General features: G+C 43.2%; 1 pseudogene; it reads left to right on the top strand.

The window, feature by feature from the left end:
* The first annotated feature begins 943 nt into the window (after nt 1-943).
* LOC145863929 (rhomboid domain-containing protein 3-like) lies at nt 944-10,353 on the top strand (annotated as a pseudogene).
* The last annotated feature ends 92 nt before the right edge of the window (nt 10,354-10,445 follow it).

The following is a 10,445-nucleotide window of genomic DNA, read 5'->3' as shown; positions in this document are numbered from 1 at the left end:
ATGTTCAAATGTTCATAAATGACCAGCATGGTCAAATAATAGTAATCACAGTGAACAGGTCAGGGTTCCATAGCCGCAGGCAGAACAGTTGAAACTGGAGCAGCAGCACGGCCAGGTGGACTGGGGACAACAAGGAGTCATCAGGCCAGGTAGTCCTGAGGCATGGTCCTAGGGCTCAGGTCCTCCGAGAGAGAGAAAGAAAGAAAGAGAGAATTAGAGAGAGCATACTTAAATTCACACAGGATACCGGATACGACAGGAGAAATACTCTAGATTTAACAGACTGACCCTAGCCCCCCGACACATAAACTACTGCAGCATAAATACTGGAGGCTGAGACAGGAGGGGTCAGGAGACACTGTGGCCCCGTCCGATGATACCCCCGGACAGGGCCAACAGGCAGGATATAACCCCACCCACTTTGCCAAAGCACAGGCCCACACCACTAGAGGGATAACTTCAACCACCAACTTACCATCCTGAGACAAGGCCAAGTATAGCCCACAAAGTAAGCCAGTGACTCAGCCCTTGTAATAGGGTTAGAGGCAGAGAATCCCAGTGGAGAGAGGGGAACCGGCCAGGCAGAGACAGTAAGGGCGGTTCGTTGCTCCAGTGCCTTTCCGTTCACCTTCACATTTATCACTCCAGTGTTCATTTGCTAAACTGTAATTACTTCGCTACTATGGCCTATTTATTGCCTTACCTCCTCACGCCATTTGCACACACTTTATATAGACTTTCTTTTTTTTCTATTGTGTGATTGACTGTTATTCCATGTGTAACTCTGTGTTGTTGTTGTGTCGCACTGCTTTGCTTTATCTTGGCCATGTCGCAGTTGTAAATGAGAACTTGTTCTCAACTAGCCTACCTGGTTAAATAAAGGTGAAATTAAAAATAGAAAACATAATGTGTAACTTTCCCTCTCTCACACACAGATCTTTAACTCTACGCCTTCAGTCATGAGGAGCTGCCCTCTCTTCTCTACAATGCAGTTCTCCTACTGTTGCTTGGATCCATAACAGGAGCGACGGTGGGGCACGGTGGCTTCCCTTTCACTCTCAGTGGCGGATTTAGGTATAGGCGAAACGTCGCGACAATGATATCATGTCACCGTGTGGGACTGTGGCTCAATTAAGCTTCTCAGGGGGTGTGCCCTGATTCTAGTTTGTGAGCTAGGCAGGCTACTGCCTGGGAAGGTCTTCCACTCAGAAGTACGCCACTGCTCCTCTTCATAGCCTTCCTGCCTCCACTGTATGCCATCCTACTCTTCATCAGTTGTGATGATGCTAGTCATGTTTGTGGTTCTTCCTCCACCCAACTGGCTCTGTTTAATCAATCAAATGTATTTATAAAGCCCTTTTTACATCAGTCAATGTCACAAAGTGCTATACAGAAACCCAGCCTAAAGCCCCAAACAGCTTACAGCAATGCAGATGTAGAAGCACAGTGGCTAAGAAAAGCTACCTAGAAAGGCAGGAACCTAGGAAGAAACTTAGAGAGGAACCAGGCTCTGAGGGGTGGCCAGTCCTCTTCTGACTGTGCAGGGTGGAGATTATAACAGTACATGGCCAAGATGTTCAAACGTCCATAGATGACCAATAGGGTCAAATAATAATAATCACAGTGGTTGTAGAGGGTACAACAGGTCAGCACCTCAGGAGTAAATGTCAGTTGGCTTTTCATAGCCGATCATTCAGAGTTAGAGACAGATGGTGCGGTCGAGAGCGAGAATGTCGAAAAACAGCAGGTCTGGAACAAGGTAGCATGTCCGGTGAACAGGTCAGTGTTCCATAGCCGCAGGCAGAACAGTTGAAACTGGAGCAGCAGTACGACCAGGTGGACTGAGGACAACAAGGAGTCATCAGGCCAGGTAGTCCTGATGCATGGTCCTATGGCTCAGGTCCCCTGAGAGAAGAGAAAAGAGCGAAAGAGAGAGGAGAGGTCATGAGCAGATGAGGTCCTGCAATTTTCAGCATGTTCTTAAATAAAGATAGATTTAGAGTTAGATAAACTTGGATTTTTTTGTCAGGGACATATATAGGATGCCATCCTCTACAACATGACCTTCACTCCAAATCAAAACTCAAAACCTACAACCTGATTTTGGACGGAATTACGGAATCACATGGAAGTCTTACAACTACCAAAGATTATTATTCCAAAGCTATACTCTGGAAAATGCTCTGGAAAACAGAAACCTGAAAACACCATCCAACCTGAAACTGAGAGTAATGTTTAGTCTGAAGCTATATTTTATTTCCAAAAGCCAAGAATAAAAATGCATTACATTACTTTATAAGGACTGAACGCTAAGTTAAGGCTACCAAGCTTGATACAACTTCAATTAGCACTGACGTGTCAAGTGAGAGGTGTCAAAGCCTTTTAGCCCAACAATGGCAGGAGAGTCGCACAGTCTACTTCAACCAAATGGAGAGGCCTGAGAAGCTGCCTCCCACTGTTCAGAGGTAATTAAAATACAGTACCATGTGTATGTAAAGAATGATAAGACACGAAAAGAGCACAAAATGAAGCTCCTTATGGAAAATCAAGAGACACTTTGTCACGGCTGCCGTAGGGATTGGACCAAAATGCAGCGGGAGTCTGTATACTCATCTTTTTTATTGGCAGAAAGAAGGAAAAACAAAACAAAAGTATACAAAAACGACGACAAACAGTCCTGTAAGGCTTACAGCTATGCACGAAACAACTACCCACAAATCCCATAGAAAAAAACACCCCTCTTAAATAGGACCTTCAATTAGAAGCAACGAGAAGCAGCTTCTTCCAATTGAAGGTCAACCCAATAAACACCACATAGAAATAGACATACTAGAACTAACATAGAAATAGACTAACAAGAACATAGCCCAACAAACCCAGAAACACTCTAAACAAACACCCCTCTTAAATAAGAACATAGCCCAACAAACCCCGAAACACTCTAAACAAACACCCCCTGCCACCCCCTGACCAAACTACAATAACAAACAACCTCTTTTACTGGTCAGGACGTGACACACTTTTTGCTGACTATTAGAAAAATGGAAACATCAGCAACCTCATCTTCCACACAGACCATCCCCTGGAACAGTATTGGTACAGTGCAAGCCCAAACAGTTTCAGCTGAACTTTCACCTAATCAAATAATTAGCTCAGCAGGAGAAGCTCTCCCTTGAGAAAGATACTCCCACCCCGAGCGGGTCAGACCAGACCTCCTCATTATATAACCCCACAGACTAGTAACCCCAAGCGGAAAGTCAACCTCCTAGCACAGAGTACTACTCCCTCATTGAAGTAAAGGATAAATTCATACAGCTGGAGGTAAGGCAGGTGGAGCTGGAACAGCAGGTGATTACACTCCAGTCAGCACAGACCCAGACACAGTCCAGCACAACAACACCCCCTTAACCAGACCCGGCAAGCTAGAGGTGGAGAGAGACATATCTGCACTCTCGACTGTGGTGAGACAACTTCAACAGGAGAAAAAGCAAGAGCAGGAGAAGAACAGAGCACTAGAGGAGAATACCAGACTGCTGGAGGAGAGGGTGAGGGGGATGGCGTGTGACAGAGAACAACCCACTAGAGAGGTGACAAAATAAAAACCCTCCAACCCAAAAAGGCCTGTGGTGTTGATGGTATCCTCAATGAAATGATACAATATACAGACAACAAATTCCAATTGGCTATACTAAAACTCCTTAACATCACCCTTAGCTCTGGTATCTTCCCCAATATTTGGATCCAAGGACTGATCACCCCAATCCACAAAAGTGGAGACAAATTTGACCCCAATAACTACCGCGGGATATGCGTCAACAGCAACCTTGGGAAAATCCTCTGCATTATCATTAAAAAGCAGACTTGTACATTTTCTCAGTGAAAGCAATGTACTGAGCAAATGTCAAATTGGCTTTTTACCAAATTATTGTACAAAAGACCACGTATTCACCCTGCACACCCTAATTGACAAACAAACAAACCAAAACAAAGGCAAAGTCTTCTCATGCATTGTTGATTTCAAATAAGCTTTCAACTCAATTTGACATGAGGGTCTGCTATACAAATTGAGGTAAAGTGGTGTTGGGGGAAAAACATACAACATTATAAAATCCATGTACACAAACAACAAGTGTGCGATTAAAATAGGCAAAACACACACACATTTCTTCCCACAGGTCCGTGGGGTGAGACAAGGATGCAGCTTAAGCCCCACCCTCTTCAACATATATATCAACAAATTGGCGAGGGCACTAGAACAGCATGGGCCCTGACAGTAAATCTCAGTAAGACTAAAATAATGGTGTTCCTAAAAAGGTCCAGTCGCCAGGACCACAAATACAAATTCCATCTAGACACCGTTGCCCTAGAGTACACAAAAAACTATACATACTTTGACATAAACATTAGCGACACAGGTATCTTCCACAAAGCTGTGAACGATCTGAGAGACAAGGCAAGAAGGGCATTCTATGCCATCAAAAGGAACATAAAATTCGACATACCAATTAGGATCTGGCTAAAAATACTTCAATCAGTTATAGAACCCATTGCCCTTTATGGTTGTGAGGTTGGACAAACACCAAATTGAGACTCTGCATGCAGAATTCTGCAAAAATATCCTCAGTATACAGCGTAAAACAACAAATAATGCATGCAGAGCAGAATTAGGCCGATACCCGCTAATTATCCAAATCCAGAAAATAGCCGTTAAATTTTATAACCACCTAAAAGAAAGCAATTCCCAAACCTTCCATGACAACGCCATCACCACCAGAGAGACCTGTTGGGGCTCGGGGGCAGTATTGAGACATTTTGAAAAAAATATGTGCCCATTTTTAACTGCCTCCTACACCAACTCAGAAGCTAGGATATGCATATTATTAACACATTCGGATAGAAAACACTCTGAATTTTCTAAAACAGTTTGAATGGTGTCTGTAAGTATAACAAAACTCATATTGCAGGCAAAAACCTGTGAAAAATATATCCAAAAAAATGTGAATTTTGTGACTGTACTATTTAGTGTCATTGTTTTATAGATACCATAGTGAGAAAGGATTCATTTCGCAACACCTACGGCTTCCACTAGATGTCAACGATCTTTATAAAGTTGTTTGAAGCGTCTATGATAAACAGAGAGCAAATTAGAATCCAAGGAAGTTGACATGTTATCACTTCATTTTTTTGCGCCTGCGCATAAATCTGAGAAACGTGAGTTTGTCATCATTTTTTATCTAGACATAGGATAGGTTGTGTGAAAATATTACTGATGTTTAACGTTAAAAATGGACCAAAAGATTAATGCTAAACAACATTTGACATGTTTGAACGAACATAAATAGATTATTTACTAGGTTTTTTTAGCTTTTCGGTGTGATTTTACCAGCCCCACACCACGTTTTGTGGGAGCATAATGAACGCTAAGTACTTGGTGTTATTTGGACATAAATTATGAACTTTGTCAAAAGAAACCACATTTGTTCCGGACCTGGAATGCCTTCCGGACCTGGGATCCTGCCTTCTGATGGAGATAATCAAAGGTAAGGGGGTATTTACAATGTTATTATCGATTTTAGATGATGCTAACTGTATAGCATAGCCTGTTGTTCTTAGCATAGCACCCCGTTTATTGCAAAATGTGATTTCCCAGTAAAGTTATTTTGAGATCTGGCCATTCGGTAGCAATTACGAGATGATAATATATTATTCTTTGAATGACAATATTATAATTTACCAATGTTTTCGAATAGTAATTTTGTTATGTTCACCGGAAGCATTTCAGAGAAGAAAAAAAATCTGAATTTCACGCTACTGTAAAATGCTGTTTTTGGATATAAATATGAACTTGATGGAACAAAAAAATGCATATATTGTATAACATAATGTCCTAGGAGTGTCATCTGATGGAGATTGACAAAAGTTAGTGCATAATTCAAGCTGGTTTCTGCTTTTGGTGACGCCTGACCTTGAATTGAAAATGGATGTTTGTACTTTTGTGGCTATGTACTGTCCTAACATAATCTAACTTTATGCTTTTGCCGTAAAGCCTCTTTGAAAATCGAACAATGTGGTTAGATTAAGGAGATGTTTATCATTTAAATTGTGTAAAATAGTTGATTGTTTGAGAAATTGAAATTATTAGATTTTTGATGTTTTGAATTTCCAGCCTTGTTAGCAATCCCGGCTCGGGGTTCATTGCTAACCTGTAGCCCCAACAGGTTAACATGGAGAAGAGTCCCTCCCCTAAGCAAGCTGGTCCTGGGGCTCTGTTCACAAACACAAACAGACCCCACAGAGCCCCAGGACAGCAACACAATTAGACCCAACCAAATCATGAGAAAACAAAAAGATAATTACTTGACACATCGGAAAGAATTAACAAAAAAAACTGAGCAAACTAGAATGCTATTTGGCCTTAAACAGAGAGTACACAATGTCAGAATACCTGACCACTTTGACAGACCCAAACTTAAGGAAAGCTTTGATTATGTACAGACTCAGTGAGCATAGCCTTGCTATTGAGAAAGGCCGCCTTAGGCAGACTGGCTCTCAAGAGAAAACAGGCTATGTGCACACTGCCCTCAAAATGAGGTGGAAACTGAGCTGCACTTCCTAACCTCCTGCCAAATGTATGACTATATTAGAGACACATATTTCCCTCAGATTACACAGATCCACAAGAATTTGAAAACAAACCAGATTTTGGCAAACTCCCATGTCTACTGGGTGAAAGACCACAGTGTGCCATCACAGCAGCAAGATTTGTGACCTGTTTCCACAAGAAAAGGGCAAACAGTGAAAAACAAATACCATTGTAAATACAACCCATATTTATGTTTACTGATTTTCCCATTTGTACTTTAACCATTTGCACATCGTTACAACACTGTATATATTCATAATATGACAATTTGTAATGTCTTTATTCTTTTGGAACTTCTGTGAGTATAATGTTTACTGTTCATTTTTATTGTTTATTTCACTTTTGTGTATTATCTATTTCACTTGCTTTGGCAATGTTAACATATGTTTCCCATGCCAATAAAGCCCCTTGAATTTAATAGAGAGAGAGAGAGAGAGAGAGAGAGAGAGAGAGAGAGAGAGAGAGAGAGAGAGAGAGAGAGAGAGAGAGAGAGAGAGAGAGAGAGAGAGAGAGAGAGAGAGAGAGAGAGAGAGAGAGAGAGAGAGAGAGAGAGAGAGAGAGAGAGAGAGAGAGAGAGAGAAGAGAGAGAGAGAGAGAGAGAGAGAGAGAGAGAGAGAGAGAGAGAGAGAGAGAGAGAGAGAGAGAGAGAGAGAGAGGCTCAGTTTCGTCAGGTGACCCAGAGGAAGCTGCTCAGGTGTGTACCCGTTTGGTTCCTGCCCTGGCTGCTCTTACTTCTTAATCTGGTGTTGCTTCCCAGGGAGCACACCTGGACTGCTCCACTTCTGTGCCATACTGATAGCACACAATTGTATCGTTCTCTGCCATAAAATACAACAAATGATTGGAAAAATGTTTTGGCCCCATTGTCTCTGTCTTATCAAATCAAATCAAATTGATTTATAAAGCCCTTCTTACATCAGCTGATATCTCAAAGTGCTGTACAGAAACCCTGCCTAAAACCCCAAACAGCAAGCAATGCAGGTGTAGAAGCACGATGGCTAGGAAAAACTCCCTAGAAAGGCCAGAACCTAGGAAGAAACCCAGAGAGGAACCAGGCTATGAGGGGTGGCCAGTCCTCTTCTGGCTGTGCCGGGTGGAGATTATAACAGAACATGGCCAAGATGTTCAAATGTTCATAGATGACCAGCAGGGTCAAATAATAATAATCACAGTGGTTGTCGAGGGTGCAACAGGTCAGCACCTCAGGAGTAAATGTCACTTGGCTTTTCATAGCCGATCATTCAGAATATCTCTACCGCTCCTACTGTCTCTAGAGAGTTGAAAACAGCAGGTCTGGGACAGGTAGCACATCCGGTGAACAGGTCAGAGTTCCATAGCCGCAGGCAGAACAGTTGAAACTGGAGCAGCAGCACGGCCAGGTGGACTGGGGACAACAAGGAGTCATCAGGCCAGGTAGTCCTGAGGCATGGTCCTAGGGCTCAGGTCCTCCAAGAGAGAGAAAGAAAGAAACAATTAGAGAGAGCATACTTATTAAATTCACACAGGACACCGGATACGACAGGAGAAATACTCCAGATATAACAGACTGACCCTAGCCCCCCGACACATAAACTACTGCAGCATAAATACTGGAGGCTGAGACAGGAGGGGTCGGGAGACACTGTGGCCCCGTCCGACGATACCCCCGGACAGGGCCAAACAGGCAGGATATAACCCCACCCACTTTGCCAAAGCACAGGCCCACACCACTAGAGGGATATATTCAACCACCAACTTACCATCCTGAGACAAGGCCGAGTATAGCCCACAAAGATCTCCGCCACGGCACAACCCAAGGGGGCCGCCAACCCAGACAGGAAGATCACGTCAGTGACTCAACCCACTCAAGTGACGCACCCCTCCTAGGGACGGCATGGAAGAGCACCAGTAAGCCAGTGACCCCTGTAATAGGGTTAGAGGCAGAGAATCCCAGTGGAGAGAGGGGAACCGGCCAGGCAGAGACAGTAAGGGCGGTTCGTTGCTCCAGTGCCTTTCCGTTCACCTTCACACTCCTGGGCCAGACTACACTCAATCATAGGACCTACTGAAGAGATGAGTCTTCAATAAAGACTTAAAAGTTGAGACCGAGTCTGCGTCTCTCACATGGGTAGGCAGACCATTCCATAAAAATTGAGTTCTATAGGAGAAAGTCCTGCCTCCAGCTGTTTGCTTAGAAATTCTAGGGACAGTTAGGAGGCCTGCATCTTGTGACTGTAGCGTACGTGTAGGTATGTATGGCAGGACCAAATCGGAAAGATAGGTAGGCGCAAGCCCATGTAATGCTTTGTAGGTTAGCAGTAAAACCTTGAAGTCAGCCCTTGCCTTAACAGGAAGCCAGTGTAGAGAGGCTAGCACTGTAGTAATATGATCACATTTTTTGGTTCTAGTCAAGATTCTAGCAGCCGTGTTAAGCACTAACTGAAGTTTATTTAGTGCTTTATCAGGGTAGCGGGAAAGTAGAGCATTGCAGTAGTCTAACCTAGAAGTGACAAAAGCATGGATACATTTTTCTGCATCATTTCAGGACAGAAAGTTTCTGATTTATGCAATGTTATATAGATGGGAAAAAAAGCTGTCCTTGAAACAGTCTTGATATGTTCGTCAAAAGAGAGATCAGGGTCCAGAGTAACGCCGAGGTCCTTCACAGTTTTATTTGAGACGACTGTACAACCATCAAGATTAATTGTCAGATTCAACAGAAGATCTCTTTGTTTCTTGGGACCTAGAACAAGCATCTCTGTTTTGTCTGAGTTTAAAAGTAGAACATTTGCAGCCATCCACTTCCTTATGTCTGAAACACAGGCTTCCAGCGAGTGCAATTTTGGGGCTTCACCATGTTTCATCGAAATGTACAGCTTATCTTTTACATTCTGTGATTATATACCTTACCTTTGTTTAAAGATTGTCCATCCTTTATTGGAGTGTTGCAGAAAATAAAGGATATTGGGATTTTCAACTTTCCCCCTGCTTAGGCCTATGTTCATTACTACTCCAGGCACAGAGGTGAGAACAACAGTAGCTTGTTCAAGTCTGAATTACTCCTACCTAGCCTTGGAATGGCAGAGTTGGTTGCATGAGTGAGTGTTGTCACGAGACTTTGTTGTTTATTACAGATTTGGGTCGTTCCCTCAGGCGGCTCCCTCTAACCTTTCACCCATGAACCCACAGCCTTGGCCAGTGCCTGTTCCTCAATGGCTGATGAATGGGTCTGAAGCAGTGTCAGAGGCCCAGTTATTGGAGGAACAGACGCTGAGGGCGGGGGTACTGGCCTCCTTACAGGATGTCCCGGAGGAACCAGGGGCCAAAGTGGAAGTGTCAAAGTCCTAGTGTCCTCTCTGAAGTCAGTCAGGTTTACTAGGGTATTTACTAGTAAAGAAGAGCATATTTGTTGTAGCCTATATGTATTATATTTTATTGAGTAATTTATCATATAATGCTTAGCTGATTCCACCCAAAAGCAAGCTGTGATCAAACATGCCTGAGTCTTCAAATTAAATAATTATATTGAGCAAAAACATTATTGACATCTTTTTTTGAAGGCTTCAGCAACTGGAGAAGATGGAGTTTCCTACACATAAAGCTGTGGTGGCGCTGGCTGCCACTAGACCGTTAGATGGCGCCATCTCCCTGCTCATTGATGGGGAGGAGGCTGTGATGACATCCAAAGAAAAGAGCCCCCTGCCACCAAGGAATGCCTGAGGCCTGTCAGATCAACACATAGTGGCCAACTAGCAGGAGCTTGGAACAGAAGGTATGATTTAGCATCATGGTATTGTTATTTGCTTGGGTTTTACTGAGCTGA

Source organism: Salmo salar, chromosome 24, assembly GCF_965601325.2.
Source record: "Salmo salar chromosome 24, fSalSal1, whole genome shotgun sequence".
Taxonomy (NCBI): domain Eukaryota; kingdom Metazoa; phylum Chordata; class Actinopteri; order Salmoniformes; family Salmonidae; genus Salmo; species Salmo salar.
The sequence above is the reverse complement of the archived record's forward strand: the minus strand, read 5'-3'. Positions and strand labels throughout refer to the sequence as shown.